General features: G+C 56.9%; 1 long non-coding RNA gene and 1 other non-coding gene across 2 annotated transcripts; one reads left to right on the forward strand and one right to left on the reverse strand.

The window, feature by feature from the left end:
- Positions 1–106: 106 nt before the first annotated feature.
- On the reverse strand, positions 107–14,289 carry LOC141573672 (uncharacterized). Its single transcript, XR_012499688.1, has 3 exons — positions 13,064–14,289; positions 4,697–12,615; positions 107–3,942 (listed from the first exon to the last, which is right to left on the reverse strand). It is a non-coding gene; the product is annotated as an uncharacterized LOC141573672 (long non-coding RNA).
- Positions 7,247–7,322, forward strand: TRNAG-ACC (transfer RNA glycine (anticodon ACC)). Its single transcript has one exon. It is a non-coding gene; the product is annotated as a tRNA-Gly (tRNA).
- Positions 14,290–19,679: the final 5,390 nt, after the last annotated feature.

Consider the following 19,679-nt stretch of genomic DNA (forward strand, 5'->3'; position numbering starts at 1 on the left):
ACCAATGAGGGGTGGAGGCGTGCCCGGGGGTGGGGTCTGCGGGGGCGGGGCCGGGCAGCGGCGCACTTGTCCCAGCGCCCGCTAATCCTCCAGCGGAGCTGGGATTCTGAGCCGCCGTCTTGCAGGGTCGGGAACACAAGGAACTCGCCCTGCGGGGCCTCCATCCGGAAGGGCGTGAAGGTCAGCAGAGAAAGGGCCGCGACACGCTTTCTAGAGAGGAGCAGGATTTCAAGCATTCATTTTCAACATTTACACCCTAGGATCGATTTCGGGAAGTGTGCTAGGGGCCCGGGGCGCGGGGGCTGGGGCCTTATATGTCGGCGCTGATGTGGTTCCGAGGAGTTATCACCTACGTTTTACGAGTGGAACGCTGAGCACAGAGAGGTCAGGTGACTCAGCAAGTGTACACAGCTCTTAAGAGGGGACGTGGGATCTGCTCCTTGTGCCAGTGCCTTTCAGAACAGTACTTGGAGCAGTGAGACAAGGGACTCTAACGTTCTAATATTAAAGGAGCAAAGAAATGTAGTGAGAGGATGGGAGAGGTAGAGACCGATATGACTGGAGAAATCAAGGAGGGCTTCGAGAAGGTGGCTTGTAGGCTGGTCTTGAGAGACAAATGGGAATGGAGGACGGAGATGGCTTTGGGGAAGGAGAGAACAGAGAAGGGCTCTGAGTCATCTGTGAATTCCTGGCACCTGGAAGGTGCTATGTGTCTATTGAGTGAATACGTAGTGACAGGAGGGCTGGGATGGCCTTCTCAGGAAGAAGCAAGTAATTCCGAGCCAGCTGGAACTGTGCACGGGAAGAATTAAAAGTCACTGGGAGAGGGAATAGGGGAACCTTGTTTGTAGGCACATGAAGGACCTGATGTCTTAGGGCAGAGGCTGATGCCGCAGCTCCAGGCAGTGCAGCCACTAGGTAAGGCTGTCCCACCTTCAACCCCCAGGCACCAGTGGAAGAAGAGGAAATGCCAGGTAAAGAGTAATTAAATTCAGAATGAAAATAATAAATGCTATTCATTCATTTTTATGTAAATCATAATACATTCTATAACCTGCTTTTAATTAGTTATGTAATTTTTATGAAATATTATACATGCAAGATAGGATATAAAAATTAAATGTATGTTTCAATGAATAACAATAAATAGCCATGAGTCCACCATTTGGCTTTAAGACAGAATCTTTGTAGAATCTTAGGTGCTCCCTTTGAGTCCCTCCACCATTTCACCTTCCTCCCCTCTTCACAACCATCCTGGGAGCATCACTATCCAGATTTTGTCAATTCATTATTTTTCTTTAAAGGTTTACCACATATGGATATATTCCTAAACAATTAAAGACTACTATGTGTCTCTTAATATTCATTTATTCTGTTTCCAAATTTTGCCAGCACATGTGGCAGCCAAGAATAAACAATACACTTCCCAGCCTCCCTTGCAGCCAGAGGTAACCATGTGACTAAGTTTTGACCAATGAGGAGTGAGCAGAAATGACAGGTGCAATTTCTAGGTCAGTTTTTAAAAGGAGGCAGTCTGTCCCTTCCTCCCTCTTTCTTCATCCTGCTGCTTGGAATATCAAGGTGATGGTAAGAAGCCATTGTGGGCCATGCAGACCATGGCAGGAGTGGGACAACAGGCCAGAAGGTGCCTGGATCCCTGGACAACAACATGGGCAGAGTCACCATCCCAGCCCCTGGCCACATCCTCCGGGCTGCTCCATTGGAAGAGACAAATCATCTTGTCCAAGTCATTATTATCTTGGACTCTGTTTTGTCCAAGCCAAATTTATAGCCTAATTCAATTGTGTACTGGGAGAGAGCATTTTTGCACTTTTGACTTTCGTGTTAATGGATTTATATGTGTGTATTCTTCTGCAACTTCCTTTTTCACCTAACCTTGTTTGCAAGATACAGCATCATGTCGTATGTACTCTGCGTCATCTAGTCTCACTGCCCTATGGAATTCCACCCTTTAAAATAGCCCAGAGTATCTGTATCCATTCTCCTGCTAAGGGCAGCTGAGTTGTCTCCAATTATTTGCCATTATAAACAGTGATGCAGTGAACATTACGGTCCTTGTCTCCTTAATATTTTGTCATTTCTCTGGGTAAATACCTGGAAATGGAATTGCAGATTCAAGTGTTTGTGCACCTTTGATTCTACCACTTATTGCCCAATTGCTCTTCAACGTAGTCATGAGAGTTCCTGCCAGTTTACATCAGAGGCTGGAGAACTATGTCAGTGAAGCACCACACAGCAAAAGTATTTTCTGCTTTGGCAGCCATGCAGTCTCTGTCACGACTATTCGAAAGCAGCCCTAGATGACACACGAACAAATGAGCAAGTCTGTGTTCCAACGAAACTTTATTTACAAAAGCAGGGCTGGCCCATTTGGGCTGAAGGACCGCCGATCTCGGCCCCAGCTCTACGTTGTCACAGACATTGGCCATCAGCAGTCTGGCCAATCTGGTGAATGAAATGGAATCTCGTTGTGGTTTTCCACTTGTTCTCCCTCATTACAAATGAGGTTAATCACCTGATATATGTTTACTGACCATTCATACTTCTTGAAACGCTTGTACGTTTCTGCTTGTTCATTTCTGCCCATTTTTCCAGTTAGCTGTTGGTCTCTGGTCTTACGAATTTTTAGTTCTTTCAAGGTGCTTGACAGTGAACCCTGTATCCCTCGGTAGGGGCTTCTCTGATGTCTCCTCATCGTATTCGTTTTTTGTTGCTGTCATAACAAATCACCACACACTTAGCAGCTGAACCAACACAAATCTGTTCTTCCAGTTCCGTGGGTCAGAGATCCCATGGGGATCTTACCAGACTGAAATCCAGGTGTCGGCAGGCCACCCCCTTTCTGGAAGCTCTTGTGGAGACTCCGTTTCCCGCTCACTGAGTAGCTGGCAGAATTCACTTCCTTCAGGTGGTAGGACCAAGGCCCCTGTTTTCTTGCCAGCTGAAAACTGCGGCCTGGTCCCAGTTTCTAAAGGCTACATTCCCTGGCTGCAGGGGGTCAGGGAGGGGGCTGCCTCCAACTTCAAAGCCAGCAGCCAGGGGAGAGAGCTGGCTTCCTCTCACTGCATCTCTGTGACCCAGCCAGGAAAAGGTTTCCAATTTTAAGGATTCATGTGATTAGATTGAGCCCATCCGGATAATCCGGTATAATCTCCCCATCTCAAGGTCTGTAACCTTAATCACGCTGCAAGGTCCTTCCACAGAAGGTAACGTATTGCCAGGTTCCCTGGTTTATGGGGTACACGTCTTTGGGGGGAGCCAGCATTCTGCCTCCTGCGCTCACGATGAAATTCAAGCTACGTCTCTTCGGCAGGAAAACCATGGACGGGGTGCCATGTTTCCACTGAACCCTATCAGCTGCCGCACGCCTCCCCGTTACTGGTGATGTCATCTTTGATCACTTGACAAGACAGCTCCCTTGAAGTTACATCTTTCTCCTTTGGAATTAATGAGTGGTTTGTGGGGAGGGACTTGAAAACTAAATATCCCAGTCCTTGTCAAATGTTCAACTTACTAATTTATCTCCATCACTGTGGACTCCTGTTTTCCTACCGTATTCAGCGGGTTATAATCCTTACTATCACTACTTATTCCGATGCCCACATTGTCCCAGATTTGGACCACGAGAGCCCCTTCAGCTGGCTCCTGTGTCCTTGACAGTGTCCCCATCATTCCCCAAGCACTTCCTTGCTTTCTGGCCCAATAAGATGTTCCCAGATCATCGTGTACTTTTCTTGGACTCAGGCATTTCTCCAAGGAGCCCTGGTTCCTTCCAGTGGAGACTACTAATAGAGACCTAGGTCTGGGCCCCGGGTGCGTGCACAGCCATTGGGATGCCACGGCTCCTGGGTCCCTCCGTGGACAGAGCTTGGAGACACGTGCGCAGGCACCACACACGTCTAGATTTCTCCCTGTGTTTATCTACATGTATTGAAAGCCACAAGTTCACAGCCATACCTCGAATACCGCTGGAGGTCCAGGGCCACAGCATTCATCCTGGTATCCTCCCTTTCCATATTTGTAACTCCGCAGTTGAGACTCCCCCCCCAACTCGGGCTCCAGTACCCTCCCCTGGGATGCCCACCTCCACCCTAGACCCCCTCCCCACCCCACTCTGGTTCTGAGTGGCTTCTCACCCCCAATCCCCGCTGGCACAGATACTCACTGTGCCCCGCCCCACCTAAAGGTTTTAGAACCCAAATTTAAAACAGGGAAGGGCAGCGCCATGGTCATTTCCAAACATGCACCCTCTCTGTTATCGCTACCCACATGTGATTTCAATCATCGGAGTTGATGGGATGCTGCTGTCCCATGGGAGCCATCTGTGGCTTCCGATGCACAAAGGCTGTGTGACCCTGGGCATGTAAATGAACCTCTCTGAGCCTGCTCTGGGACACCCATCACTGAAGTGGCAGCAACTTTCCATTAGGTCGCTGGAGGTGACACAATCTGGGAAAGGAGAGGGAGGGGCTGGACGAGGATCCAGCCTCTGGATGCTGAAGACTTAGGTCTTCAAACAGGGGGGTGCTGAAGCCCACCCAGCACATCTGGGATGAGGTGAAGGACCCTGTTTCTCACATGCTGGGCAGGGAGGGGGCGCCTGCTTTACCAAGGATGAGCACCCTGACCACCCCCTACTCTCCCCCACCACCCTCTCCCCCACCTCAATCCTCACCAAAGAAATGCAGGGGCCCAGTCTGGGTTAAATCCATGTGGGAGCTGTGGCTGCTTCAGAGAAGGTGGCCTGGGCCCAGAAGCAGGTGGTGGGCAGAGCCTGGGCCATGGAACTGGCCCTGCCCTGGTTCCCTGGACACGACATCAATCTTCAGTGTTTCCAGGTGTAAAACGTGGCTGATTATCCCCCTCCGGGGCTCCCCGTGAGGTCGCAGGGACAAGTCCGGATGAGGGCTGGTCCCTTCTCTCCTGGAAAGCAACACACTTTTTGGCAAGCCTCTTCTTTTTCATGTGTCTCCTACTTCCAAACTGGAGGCATGATCTGGAGGCATGATCAGAGGCCAGGCTGGTCCATCAGAAAGAATGCTGGGGACCCAGCGGGCGATGTGGGCATCAGGGAGCCTCCATGGGGTCTGGGTTTCCATCACCCCCACAAGCAGGGGTTAAACGTTTGCTCCAGCCCAGTGGCTGAATTGGCCAGAAACCCAAGTTTCCATCCCCTCTCTGGTGGGGTTCCCCCCCTTTCAGACGGTCTGTGTCAGAGCAGAGCCTGGAGGCTGCCCCAAGCCCAAGGGGGTGGCCTCAGGGAGGAGGGGGCGCCCAGGCCTGGTGGCCCCCGGGCCCTGACTCCCTGCACTCTCCTCCCGCTGTTTACATAACCCAGAACCATAAAACTGACAACAGGTTCCGCAGAAAGGAATGGGTCTCAATTAGCATCCGCTGGGCGGAGCGGGGCGCCATCCAACCCTCTCCCACCGGGGCCTCATGTCGGGAGGGAGGGCATTGCCAGAACCACGTGGAGGGACTGACTTCACCGGGAGCCTCAAGGCTGCAAACCACCCCCCCACACACACTTGGTCCTGACCTTGGTTTTCTGGGTGGGAGCAGCGGCAGGTGCGGGCAGGCTTAATGAGGTGTGAGGAGAGAAGGGGGTCAGCCCCGGGGTTTCCCAAATGCACTCGCTCCGTTCATTCCATAGGCCCCCTTTTGGGGAGGGGGAGGGGCAGACGAGAGGTGGGGGAAGCCAGGGCTGGCTCCAGTGTGACCTGGAGGTTGATTACATCCCACCCTCCTCTGTCAGGGCCCCCCCAGGTGGGAGATGCCTGGGGAGCCCGCCCAGGTGCACAGAAGCTTCACTAGCGCTGGCAAGGGGGAGATGGGCGGGGCCGCCCCTAACACCCCCACCCCCCATCCCCACTGAGGTGGGCCCAGCTTTGAGAGTCTCTCCTTGGCCCCAGTCCAGCCACTAAAACCACTGACTAAGGTTTTTTTCCGGAGCTCAAGCTGTTGGTGACTCCTGGTGGCTCAGGATCTGGGGGAAGGGCTGGGGGCCGGGGGCCGGGCACCCTAGAGAAGAAGGCAGGAGAGCAGCTGCTGATGGGAGCCAGTGCTGGGTGGACTTGGGAGAGTCCTGAGGGGCCAGAGGGGCTTCCAGCGGTCTTGACACTGGTTCTCTCTGCCTCCAGGGGCCTCTTTCTGGAGCAGGGACAGCTATGAGACCCTCTGTTAGAAAAACCACAGATTAACCATTCACTCCTCCAGTGACCTCCGCCCAGATCTCAAATCCCGGGAGACCAGGCAGGCAAGAACCCAAGGAGGTGGGCAGACCCTGTCCATGCCAGGGCCTGGCCAGGTAACCCAGCCCTGAGGTAGATCATTAGCCAGCTGGGCCCCCGACTCTGCCTTGGTGCTGTCTCTCTCTCGCTGCTCCTGGCTACCCGTCACCGCCCAAGCCAACCATGTACTCCTATGGGGCCAAGTTCACAACCACCTAATTTGCGGCACTCACCCTGAAGGATCCCAGGAATTGGCGCCATTAAATTGTGTGCAGAGGAGAAATTCCGTCTAGTTCCCGCAGGTTGCAGGTGGAGAAGGTCCGTGGGGCACACCACCTGGCCCAGGTTGTCAGCATGCAGGGCATTGCCCATACCCACCGGGAGCTGACCTTGGGCTACGTTCACCTTGGTCAGCATCTCAAAGTGGCCGCCTGACCAGTGTCCTTGCTGCCCTTTCCTCTATCAGCCGCACCTCTCTGTCCTTGTCGATGGCACTGCACCTGGCCAGGAGATTACTACTCCCACCCCCTTGTGCAGCCAGGACCGTCACGTGACTAAGACCTGACCAATGTTAGCAGAAGGTTTGGCTGGACTTCAGGAAAGCCTTTTCAGTGGTCCTTTTTACTTCCCTCCTCCTCCTCATTCCTGCTACCTGGAATGCAGATGCAATGGCTGGAACTCCTGCAGCAGCCATGGAACCACCCTTGACTCCTCCTTTTCAGTCACCCCCGCCCAATTCAATCTGTCAGGGAATCTTGTTGAGTTCATGTTCAGATACCCATGATTCTGACCACCTCTCACCACTTCCTCTGTTTGTACCATGATGCAGGGCATCATCTTCTCTCTCCTGGACCGCTGCAGTGTTCTCCCCACTAGGTGCTTCCTGACTTCATCACATTCTGTTCACCACCCAGCAGCCAGAAAGTCAGGTCATATCCGCTTCTCCTCCAAACCTCCTCACTCAGGCCATCATTTAAAAAGTCCACCAATAGTGGGGAGGGTATATAGCTCAAGTGGTAGAGCACATGCTTACCATGCATGAGGTCCTGGGTTCAATCCCCAGTACCTCCTCTAAAAGCAAAATAAAACCTACTTACCTCCCCCTGCCAATTAAGAAAATTTTTTTAACAATACAATAGTAATTAAATAAAAAAAATTTTTTTTTTAAGTTCACAAATGATAAACGCCGGAGAGGGTGTGGAGAAAAGGGAACCCTCCTACCTTGTTGGTAAGGATGTAAATCGGTGCAGCCACTGTGGAGAACAGTGTGGAGGTTCCTTAAAAAAACTAAAAACAGAGCTACTGCATGACCCAGAAACCCCACTCCTGGGCATATAGCTGGAGAAAACTCTAATACGAAAAGAAACATGCACCCCAGTGTTCACAGCAGCACAATGTACAATAGCCAAGACATGGAAGCAACCTGTGTCCATTTACAGACAATTGGATAAGAAAAAGAATGAATAATGCCATTTGCAGCAATATGGATGGACCTAAACATGATCAGACTAAGTGAAGTATGTCAGACAGAAAAAGACAAATATCATATGATATCACTTACAAGTGGAATCTGAAAAAAATGATACAAATGAACTTATTTACAAAACAGAAAGGGACTCACAGAGATAGAAAACAAACCTATGGTTACCAAAGGGGAAATTAGGAGTTTGGGATTAGTAGATACAAACTACTGTATATGTAACAGATAAAACAACAAGGTCCTACTGTGTAGAACAGGGGACTATATTCAATATCTTGTAATAACCTATTATGAAAAAGAATATATATATGTAACTGAATCACTATGCTGTATACCAAAAACCAACAAAACATTGCTAATCAAACATACTTCAATTTAAAAAGACAGAAAATCTCCTCACTCAGAGTAGAGCCCTGGTCCTGGTTGGGGCCTGGCCAGGGCAAACCCCTGGGCTTCCTGAGAGAGGCAGCCAGTGGAGATCCCTGTTACCCTCTCCATTTTACAGGTGGGGAAACTGAGGCTCAGTGAGGCGAGGCTATTTGCTCAAGGGCACAGGATTCCTAAGTGCGGGCCCAGGTGAGGACACAGGTCGGTGTGGCTCCATAGATCCCACAAGCCTCTGCCCCCCGAGGTGAGCTGAGGGTGGCAGCGTCTTCTAGCCGGTGGTAGAGTCCAGCATCGCACCTGCGGGGGTGGCTCCTAGGGATGCCTTAGGCCACATCAGGGGAAAGAGGACAGACAGAGCACTAGTACCCACACTAGACCTGCCCCCGGGCTCCCCTGAAAGGTTTGGGGCCTTGTGTGGCCTCTGTAGACCTGATCCCCACCAGGGCCTCGCCTTTCCCTGGTCTGAGTGGGGAGCCCTCGGCCAGGTCCTGCCCAGCAGCTGGGAACAGGAAGTGTGTCCCCCGGCCCATCTGTGCAGCCAGGCTGAGCTGGAGGGACATTGTGACCTTTGCGATGTCCCTGGGCTCAGGCAAAAGCTGCAGATTGTAATCTTGGCCGCCAGGAGAAAACTGCCCCTGAATCTCATTACCGTCTTCTAATTAGAGGTCGGGTGGAGAATCTGACAAGGCGGAAACCTGCTTTCATCTGTAGGGCTTTTCCCCCTTTCCTGAAACTTCCAGACATGAGGGGAGAGCTGCCTGGACACAGAGGGGCAGAGCTGCACGTCCGGACATAGGGAGCCGCGTGCACCGGCCCTCTAACCCCAGAGCGGGGGGGGGGGGGGTTCCCTCACCTCGGTCCCTGGAAAATTCCCAGTCTCCTTTCCTGTTGAGGCTGGAGGCAGATCTGGGGGTGCGGGAAAGGCGGGGCCATTTTGGAGCTCATTCTCCTGACTCATCAAGCAGGTTAAGAGCTGGCACTGGACCCCAGGGGCGCCCGACCCCTCATCAGCAGGCCACGTCTCTGGGCCTCCATCTCCCCAAGCTGGAGTGCAGGGCTGTCCCACAGCCACCTTCCGCTCAGCCCGGCTGACTGGGGCAAAGCCGGGCACTCAGGCTACACTCCTGCCTGCTCTTCAGGCCGTCTGCTGGGCAGGCCAGCGAGGGGTACGAGGCCTCCCCCCCCACTTCCCAGGCTGCATCTCAGGAGTGGGGACAAAGAGGGGTTGTTCTGCAGATGGGCACTCCCCAGGCTTGCCAGGGTGAGATGCCGCAACGGCGTTGTGAGTAAGCAGGGAGAGGCCAGCAGGGTGGCCCAAGCCAGACAGATGTGCCCTGAGGTGCAGGGTGGGCAAGGGCCTGGGGCTCCTGCCTGCCTTCGTCTTCAGCCCATTCTGCATCTGGTCCTCCCAGGCCCTGGAAGCGGGGAGACCTCCCCACGACCACCACCCTACCCAGGCAGTGGCCCTGGGTTCAGAGATGTCACTCATCTCCCCTAAAAGGTGTGCCCCAAACAGGGCTTCCCAAGGCACCGGGGAAGGCTGTGATCCACAGGGTGGGAGGGACACTGGAAAGTCACGTGGGCCTGTTCACGTGGGGAAGTCTCTCCCTTGCCCTCGCCACTGGAACACTGAGCTCCTCCACACTGCCCCAATGGCCCCAGAGTGATAAATTTCTGACTTCTCTTTGCTTGGTTGGGGACAGGACTGGGATGGTGGGCGGGGGGAGACACAGCTGGGAGTCCTGGGGCACAGTTGGGCGGTATCCAGGCTCCCCATCCAGCAGCTGCAGTCCCCCGGGCTCCCTGCTCCCACGGCTGCCCTGCAATTGGGCAGGACGCTGGTGGCCCGTGGGGCGGTATGCAGGAATGTGACGTGCCCGGGCGTGGGTGCAGCTTCTGAGAGCTTCCCCAGCTGTGCAGAGGCCCAGGCAGATGGAGCCTGAGTGATTAGAGCTGGTGGCAGCTGACGGCTGATGGAGGGGGTAGTGCAGGTGGGAGCTGGGGGGCCCAGGCCCCTGCACACGCCAGGCAGGGGGCCGGAGCTGCGCCCAGGGGAGGGCAGCCTTCGCGGAGACAGGGGTCCTGGGCAGGGAGGCTACGGGGGGGCCGGGGGCAGGGCTGAGGGCGGTGGGCCTGCAGGAGCCCTCTGGGTGCCCACCCAGGCCTCGTCTAGCCCTCAGGCCCCTCGCGTGGTGGAGAGTAGTCTCCCCTCCGACAGGTGCCAGAGGACCCACGGGCATCCAGCCTGAGGGCAGCCTGTCTTCACTCGCCTTCAGAGGAGCTGCTGCCGGGAGGCCTGGAGGCTCAAGTCCTCTCCCCTTCTTCACGGCGGGCGGGCTGGGAGAGTGCCTGCATCTGGCCTCGGTTTCCTCGCCGGAAATGTAGCGCTCGCCACGCCTCGCGGCAAATCAAGTGGGGCCCACAGAGGGCCCGGTACACAGCAGGAGCTCAAACAGCGAGGAGCCCCTGCGGCTTGCAGCCCTGCCCACTCCCTCCTCTGGACGGCCCGCGGGCCCCGCTGCCGCCCCTGCAGGTGGGGGCGGCCTCCGCTCGCCGGGCGCCCCGGGGCGCGGCAGGTGTGCGTGCGGGGCCGCAGCCGCCGGCCAGCGAGAGGCCCGCTGTCTGGGTGCCCGGCCTGGGCCACGGGTCCAGACGGCACCGGCCGGCGGGGTGCCGGGGCACGGCCTCCGCCCTCCGCACAGGGCGGGCGCTGGGACTGGCCGCGGCAGCGCCTGCGGGGTCAGAGCGCGCCGCCTCTGGTCATGGTCTCACCTTGGCCCAGCCCCGCGTGGTGACTCACCTGTGCTCTGCAGCCCTGGGGGTGGAGGCCGCCAAGACCTGCGAGGGGAGCAGGGGGCGAGGCCCAAGCAAGCGAGAAGCCCCTGGTCCCACTCCCCCACTCCAGCCCCGGGGGAAGGCAGTCACAGGATGCAGCTGCAGGGTGCCGCCCCCCGCCCTTCCTGGGGACCCCCAGCCCCCATCTTGAAAGCGTTCTTTTGTGCGATGAGCTCCCCCCTGGGGGCTGAGTCACAAGATCATCCCGACTTCCCAGCTGACAGGGACTGAAGTCACTGCCTTGGAGGCTCTGGGGGTGGAGGGGCCAGATCTTCCTAACGTCACACCCCCCACCCACAGGGGAGAGCGAGTCCCCTCCGCCATCTGCAGGACCCGCTACCTGACCCGTGAGGCCCGTTAAAGGAGAGTGTGGCCCCGCTCAAAAGTCTGGGCAAAGTCCATGAAATGTGAGAAAGCGAACGCCTTCTCCCTTTCTTCCATGGCCTCTCCACTTGTCATGGTGTTTTTATTTGCTATTTAATGTCATTCTATGTAAAAAAATTTAAATTATTAGCACGCATTTTACGTTCATCTTGATAATGATCGATGCCCATTGGAGACATAGGCGGAACCGCTGAGATCACGCAGCCTGTGTTTCGTGGCTGCTACACCTCTTGGAGTTCACTGTCACATGGGGAGTACAGATGTGCCACGAAACTAACCCAGCTGTTTCCACGCCTGCTCTGCCCAAGTTCTCATCCAGCAAACTGATGGGGGACGTACCGGAAGGGGGGCTGTGCCCCCCCACTTTCCTTCCACATCATTTCCAACGTGAGTGGTTGGCCGATAGGGACGTAGCACCAGGAAGAACGAGATGGGCTCTTGGTCGCTGGTCACACCCCTCCCCTTCCCAAAAGGCCTGGGAACGAGGCCCGCCTCACCTGCCCGCCTCCTGCCAGACTCCGGGCCCCTACTCTGTCCTCCAGCCTCCAGAACCGCCCACCTTAAATAAACCAGGCCTTTCCTGGCTTCTGCCCCGCAGGCCCTTCCTCCCTACCCATCTTGAAGCTTCACAGGCTCCTCCTCCTGGCAGCCTCGCTGGCCCTCTCCGCCCCACAGCTGGGTTACACATGCCCTGCCCCTGTGCCCCAGAGCCCCCTGGATTTGCATGTGGTCTCTTGTAGCTGGGGCTGATGCAAGGTCTCGTGTACCGCTGTGGCCTTGGCGCCTAGTGCCAGTCCTGGAACGCTGTCCTTGTTCTACACAGGAAAGTGGGTTGCTGGAGGGGGTGTTAGATAAAGGATGGGTGAGCAGGTGAATGGACACATGGATGGGCGGGTGGGGAGATGAGCAGGTGAATGAATGAGTAAGTGGATGATGGGTAGATGGGTGGGCCGGTGGATTGAAGGGGAGAGTTGGTGGATTGGTGGATGGGTGACAGGTGAATAGATGTACATATGGATGGATGGTTGGATGGATAGATGGACAGATAAGTGGGTGGGTTGGTGGGCATGACCTGGCCTACAGTCCTCTCCAAGCGGAACCCCAGGTCCCAGCCCTCTTGGTTTCATCTTGGCAGGCCTTACATGAGCCAAATGCTTTCAGTCAGTGTTTTGGAGACAAACCAGCGCTGTTCTCTCCAGCAAACAAGACAAGGTTGGGAGGATGATGGGACCTCACACTTGAAAGAAGTGGCTGGAAAGTGGGGCTGGGAAACAGGGCCTGTTGGGGAGTAGAAGCAGGGAGAGCATTACCCATCGCTGGGCAGACACAGCAGGCCAGGACCCCTGGTCAGCCACACCAGGTCCCTTCTACCTGTCCCTTCACCTGGTGACTCAGTCAGGGGGCAACGCCCAGAGCCAGGGAGACTCTGCTGGCCAAGATCTGGGCCATACACTGTCCAGGGAGGTTGTGCCCAGTGTCTAGGGGGAGAGACCACACAGCTGTGGGGGTTCTCCCTCAGCAAGGGTCACGCACGGGCCCTGCTGGTCTCGGGGCAGAGCCCGCTGCTCAGGGGTGGGGTCTGCTGGGAGGCCGTCTGCCCTGTGTGGCCCCCGGATGCCATGTCTGCATCTCCTCACCTCGGGGCGTCCTGGTGGTCAGGGCAGGATCCACCCTCTTCCTGAAGAGCCCCCCACAGCCCCTGGGTTGAGGATCTTGACACACTCACTTGTTTGATTGCCAGTCGAGTAGTCATCGCGTCATGGGCCCTGAGTGCCAGGCAGCCGTGTCGTGGGGACGAGCCCTGGGCACGAGTGGAGATGGCAGAGGATGGCGTCCAGTCTGTTGGCAGTGATCTCAGCTAGCACCCCGAGTACGTGGCAGAACCACACAGACCCTGCAGGCAGTGCAGAGGAAGAGCCCACAGTCCCAGGTCCCCTGAGTCCTCTTTGGGAGGGGTGGGAGTGGCACCTGGCAGAGGTGGGTGGGGGCAGGCAGGAGCCATATGCACTTGGAGTGTCTGCTGACAGTTTTCTGACGTGCTCTGTGCTGCTTTACAAGAGACTGAAAGCTCGTCGATTATACACAAAAGGTTCTCACAATTTCAGGGGGCGGCTGCTAAAAACCTCCGGCTGCTGCCTCCGCAGAGGAGCCCAGGGGAGAGGCTCCGTCACCCCCTGTCCCCAGGTGTGCGACACCAGGGGAGAACTCAGGCTGAGCAACAAAAGCCAACTGAACACGTAAAGGACACAGTTAACCCAGCTGTCCCTCCCTCCCCAGCCTCCTAGGCCTTCCCCTCCCGAGGGCCCTCGGCATGCAGGTGGGAGGAGGATGTGGCCTGGCGGCCCCTCCACCAGGAAATTCAAACTGCCCCTAGACCACCCCCTTCCAGGAAACACGCTGCTCGGGACCCCCCGGCCCTGTCAGAGGCAACCTGAGGCTCAGACGCCGTAGGTCCCAGTCCCGGGAAGGAGCCGAGGGCGGGGCTGCCCTGGGGAGGACACCCCAGCCTTGGTCTGGACACTCAGACCAGGCCCAGCTGCAGCCCTGCGGAGGGCGGGGGGGCCGAGAGGGGCTTGTGAACAAAGACCAGGTAAGGACATCAATCAGCCGCGGGATCGCATTTCCTGCTCTGAAAGGTCCTGTAAAACACGGGAGAAAATTGACCTGTCAGGGGGATAGATGGCCAGTGATGGTGGCTGCAGCCGGGGCCAGGCTCCCCTCCGCCTGCGGGGTCCCACCTGTGACGGCTGCCCCGACCCTCCCTGGGGGGGGGGGTGCCTGCGGCCTGGGCAGCCCCAGAGCAGAGGCCAGGCTGGGGGGGACGGGGTGCATCTACCAGGCCGCCTGGGTGGGGGGTCCGGCTCCTCACCGCCCACCCCACACACACCCCCTGACAGACGAGGCCCAGCTGCCTGAGCCGTCAGGCTATAAAACGGATGGAGACCAGAGATGGTGTCAGCAGACAGCTAGAGTACCTTTTAAAAAATGTAATCTCTTTTTATTTCCCCTCCCCCAGCCCCCTCCTCCCTCCACAGAGTAACCTTGCGGTCACCCCTCTCCCTTCCTGCGGCGCGGGCTGGCAGTGACCTTGCTGCCTGGACCTTGGCGCGGGGCGGCTGGAGGCCTCAAGGACGCCCTCTTCACCTTGGGGAGCTCTGTGCTGGGAAGAGCCGGCACGTGGGGGTGGGGGGAGCAGAGCCCCCTTGGCAGGCTCTGGCCCGTGGCCAGGCTCCAAGGTGACCCCACCACCGGCAAGGCCCATAGCCCTGGGCTGATGTGGGACCTGGGCCCCTGTGGCTGCCAGCTCAAGGGAAAGGGCTGGAGGGAGGCCATCTGCGTCTGCTTCTGGGGACCGCGTGGGGTCCCTCCTCCCACAGCCCCACCCCGCAGAACTGTCTCAGCACCACTTCTACAGCTCCTGGGGACTCCAGCGCTCGCCATCCCTGCGCCACTCATGTGGCCTGAGGGCCACCAGCTTGAGTTGTGTGCGGGGCGGCTAGCTGTTCTCTGAGGGGGAAGGCCGGGAGAAGTTAGGGAGGGGCCTTGCCCTGGGTCACCCTGAAGACTCCCGCATGATGGGGGAGAGGACAGCAGGAGAACCACACAGGACAAGGGACCGAAAAAGGTGCAAACGTCCCCATCCTCAATGAGCGGAGGGTCCAAGTGGGCAGAGGCCTGCGAGGTTCTCTGGAAGGTGCCTGGGTGTGGGGGCAGGGCTGGGGGCACAGAGACCTGAAGGTTGGGGAGCAGGGCAGGGCGCGGGGGACAGGCACACCTGAGCGAGGAGGCCGCACAGACTGACAGTCAGAGGCCAGGCCTCCCGTGGGGACTGTCACCAAGGGCGCAGACCTCTGGCCAGTTCTTCCCTCTGTCCTCGCAGAGGACAGACTGCGCTGGAGGATGCACTTCAGGGGCAGCGTGGGAAAGGGAGGCAGAGGTGAGGAGACACCTGGGACAGAGAGACGGGAGGACGAGGGCCGGGCAGAGCAGAGGGCAGAGGGGGCTGCCTCTCTCTGGGTTTTTGTCTGTATTGTGCCAGTCCTGGGGGGAGCTGTCTTGTGCCCTAGGGCCACCCCACCCCCACTGCTCAGCCTGAGTCTCCATCCATCCACCTGTCCACCACTGGCTGGTTTTATATTCTCTGGCCAGCGACCTGGCCCAGTGACCCTGGACACTGCCCAGAGACACCCTGCCTGATGGCCCCTCGGGCCCCAGCCCCAGCCGCTCCTCCCCCTCTTCCTCGTCTCCATCTGAAATCCGCCGTGTTCAGTGCTGGGTCCCGGGCGGCCCAGGCCCAGGCTTATGTAGGACAGGCCTCGGCTCCCCAGGGGCGGCAGACGACGAAAAGCAGGTTACAGCCAGTGAGCTTCAGGGCCTTCATGTTCTTAGGAACGTCAGGAACCACGGGCGGGCCTGACCGGGCACCGCCGGGCCTCCAGGACCCGCCCCATCTCGGGGAGCTGAAAGGCGGTGGCTGATTGAGGAATTTCCGGCGTCATGTAGGGTCCTGGGTCCGGGCCCCGGGCCTGCGAAGGCTGCGGGGAGAGCATAAGGGGTACCCCTGCTAGGCCCCAGCGTTGGCGGTGCGGTTGCTTTTAATACATTTTATTTTTCCATTTCTTCAAAAAGGTACGTTTCCTAATTCTAATGAGACAAAGAGAAAAGTCACGGAGCAGGGGGTTAGGTGCCCACGTCTGGACTGGCATCTGTGGGGCCACCCACTGAGGGGGGTTCACGGAGCAGTGAATCATCTGGAATAAAATTCCGGGCAGCCGTGCATAGGCGGCCTTGGGTCTGGGGACCCCAGGTCCAGAAGGGTTCGTAGCCCCCTGATTGGTCCTGTTCCATGGACGCAGCCCAGGGTCCCTCTTCAGTATCTCTTAGGGCTGAGAGCTGGAGCCCCCTCCCCTGGACTCCACCGCCAGGGGTGCCCCCCAACTGCCCCCTGCCTGCTCATACCTGACCCTGGGCCCCAGAGGAGCCAGACAGGCCCACAGCTCCCTCTTCCTAAACACACCTCTCTCTCCCACAAAATAATTTAATGCAACTTAATGGCTTGAAGTTGAAGTAAAAATTACAGGCACGTGGGGGGGGGGGCTGGGACACCCCCCCCACCGGTAAGAAATCCTTTTGAAAATATAATTGAGTTAATGGAGCCGTAACTGTGTGTTATTTTGGGGGGTAATTGGCCTGCTTTTTGGCACTCTGCCCCTTTACATGCTCCTGTTTTCTTCCAGCTATTGATTTTTCCTTTATAAAGTGGGCCGCTTTACTGCAAGTTTTAAAGCCCCAGCGATGAATAAAAACCTCATCTTCCCACTCATTAAGACACAGGAATTAACTCAGCTCGGGGCCTCACCAGTCAATTTGGGGAAGAATCCCGGGCTGCTGTGTTTCGGTTGAGGCCCAGGGGCTGCCTACTAGTGGCAGGGGTTCAAAGCACCAAGAGGGCCTTGAGTCCGTTTCTGGAAGGCGGGTCCTGGACAAGGGGCCCTTTTGGAGGGGGTCTGGAAGAAGCTGAGGACTTAAGGGGTCTCCTGAGCTGTGATCTCGAGGTGCCCCTCCCCTCCAGGTCTTCCTGCCCTGCGGAAGGGGCCTCGGACCCCTCCCTCGCCCTGCACCTGCCTCCTTGTGGCTACAATTCAAAGGCCCCACCCACCTGCCTGACTGCAGACCAACGTCACATGTGCTGATCAAGGTCGCACATCCTTTAGAATATATTTTTTGATTATAAAACCCATACACACACAAAATAAATGAATCCAGTGGCACAAAGGGATGCAAAGCAAGAGCGGAGCATCTCCCGGAGCCCCTGTCTCCAGAGGCGACGTCTGTGAATGGCTCCTCGCCACCTGCAACTTTGTCGCTTGCTTGATCTTGCTCACCTCCTCAGACACGCTGGCGCTTGCAGACCCACCGGTCACTTTCCATGGCCTCGTAGCACTCCGTTGCTTGTCTGTATCATGGTGTGTCCCGGTTTGAGGGGGCTTGGGATCTCCAGACATGGGATTGTCAAGGCTAACGGCAGGACAGCCCTGGGGACCCCGGGGCCGTTGGTCAGGATGGTCGGCTTCCGTGAATTCCGCCGACTGCTACTGTTCAACGTTTAGGTTGTTGTGACTTTCTCAACTCAACAAATGTTGCTGCAAAGGACATCTCTGTTCACACATCTTAGTGCCCTTATGCACGTATGTCCGGAAGATAAACCTCCCAGAAGAGAAACTGCCGGGTGAAAGGCACGCATATTGCAAACGCTGATTGCTGTTGCCAAACTGCTCAGCCAAAGTGTGCCAGCCTACACCCCCACCAAGTGTGAGAGCTTCCGCCTCCCCGCGTCCTTGGCAAAACCAGAGATGGTCAGTCATTTTGGCCTCTGTCATCTGAGAGGTGACAAATAGTGGCTTTTTATTTTAATCAGCTTTAAGATATGACTTAGATACAATAAAAGTGCCCATTTTTAGCATACAATTGGGTAAGTTTTGACAAATGGGTACAGTTGTGTAACCAGCATCACAGTTGAGATGCAGAACATTCTAAGTAGCTCAGGAAAGTTCCTTCAGGCCCTCGGTCAGTCCCCCTCTCCTGCCCGATCTCAGTCCCCGGCCACCGCGATTTGCTTTCCACCTCTGCAGAATACTTTCACCCTAGAATTTCACATAAATGGACCGTGCAGAACGAACACGCTCAGCAAACGGCTTTGAGACTCATCCAGGCCACTGTCATGTGTGTCCTCCTCACGGCCACGTGGTGTCCACGGCCCGGGTGCCCCATCCGCACCATTCCCCTGTGCTTGGACTCCTGGGCCAGGCCAGCTTGGGGTTCTTAATGAACAAGGCTGTATGTGAACTTGTGTCTCATCTCCTGGGCAAACACCTGTGGGTGGAATGGCCAGGTCACAGAGCAGGTGGAAGACGACGACCTTTCCCAAATCTGCTGCCTGCGTCCCCCCCGGGGACGTCCTGTTTTCCGTTCCCTCCTGCAGAGCGAGAGGACCAGCTCCTCTGCATCCTCGCAGCTTCTGATCCCGATGCCCGTGTCAGGCAGTCACCCAGGAGGGGTGCGACGGCATCTCCTTGTGCCTGTAACTTGCATTTGCCTAGTCAGTCCGCTGTCTTTGACATTTGTTAATAACGATGTTGTTATTATGGAGAAATTTCAAACATTTTGTGTAATGGATTTCCCTTTCTGTTTGTGGTTTGGGGGTTTCATCACAGTTTCCTTTTATACCCCAGTCGTGATGGCTTCAGTCCCCAGAAACTGTCCCCTCAAGCTGACCCCACTTGTTTTTAGAGGTTTTCAAAGTGATGGAACCCACACCGGGGCTCGCAAAAGCCCCATCTCCCTCCTCTCCGGCCGCATGGCCAGTCTCCAGGGTCGTACTGGAAAGCGGTGTGGAGACCCTCACCCCTGCTGCCTGGGGCTGCCACCACCCAGGCCGAGGGTCCTTCCTGGCCGCCGCCCGGGCTGCAGCCCTCAGGGCCTCAGAGCAGCCGCTGGCTGGGCAGCTCTTCCTATCCTTTCCCTCCTCTGACCACAGGGCTCAGCCCCAGGCTGACGGGCCCAGAAGCGAGAAAGTAAGCTGCACGCACCCACGGGATCAGCCCAGCGGGGGCACCTGGGGCCCAGAGAGACGGAGCTGGATGTGGGGAGGGGCCCGGCAGGACATGCAGTGAGGTCCAGAGGGCGTCAGCCCGGACCAGTGTTCCAAAATGACCGTTCCACTGGGTACGAGGAGCCCCAACTCCATCCCCCACTTCCCAGCACACAGCTGCCTTTCCTAGCACCCGTTGCGGCTCCGTGCCTAGTTATGAACAAAGGATGATGAGCAGGAGTGGCTGGAACAGGGACAACGAGAGACGCAACCCCGCACCACCCCACCACCACCTGGACCCCTGGGTGAGACGGAGCCCACCTCAGGCTGCGGCCCGAGCGCTGTCTGGGCTACGCCCTTGGGCCCATCAGCAGTATGGGCTCCGAGGGCCTCCCCCTCCTCCCTGCAGGGACCTGGCTCCCAGGCTCCCAAAGGAGGAGCCCTCCCCCTCACTCCCATGGGTCACTTTGCTTCTCTGAGCCTTTCCCTCAAGCTCGGGTCAGCGGCTCCTGACACAGTTTCCAGAGCCACTCGCTGCAGTGGGTTGAGTGGTGTGTCCACCCAGAGCCTCAGAAGGTGACCTTACTTGGAGTAAAGGCCTTTGCAGATGTGATTAAGATAAGGGTCCCAAGAGGAGGGCACCCCGCCCTAAAACAGTGTCGGGCAAACTTACAGGAAGAGGACAGGACACATGTCCCACAGGGAGAAGCCAAGTGGAGATGGAGCCAGGGACTGGAGAGATGTGGCCACA

Source organism: Camelus bactrianus, chromosome 16 (genome assembly GCF_048773025.1).
Source record: "Camelus bactrianus isolate YW-2024 breed Bactrian camel chromosome 16, ASM4877302v1, whole genome shotgun sequence".
NCBI lineage: Eukaryota > Metazoa > Chordata > Mammalia > Artiodactyla > Camelidae > Camelus > Camelus bactrianus.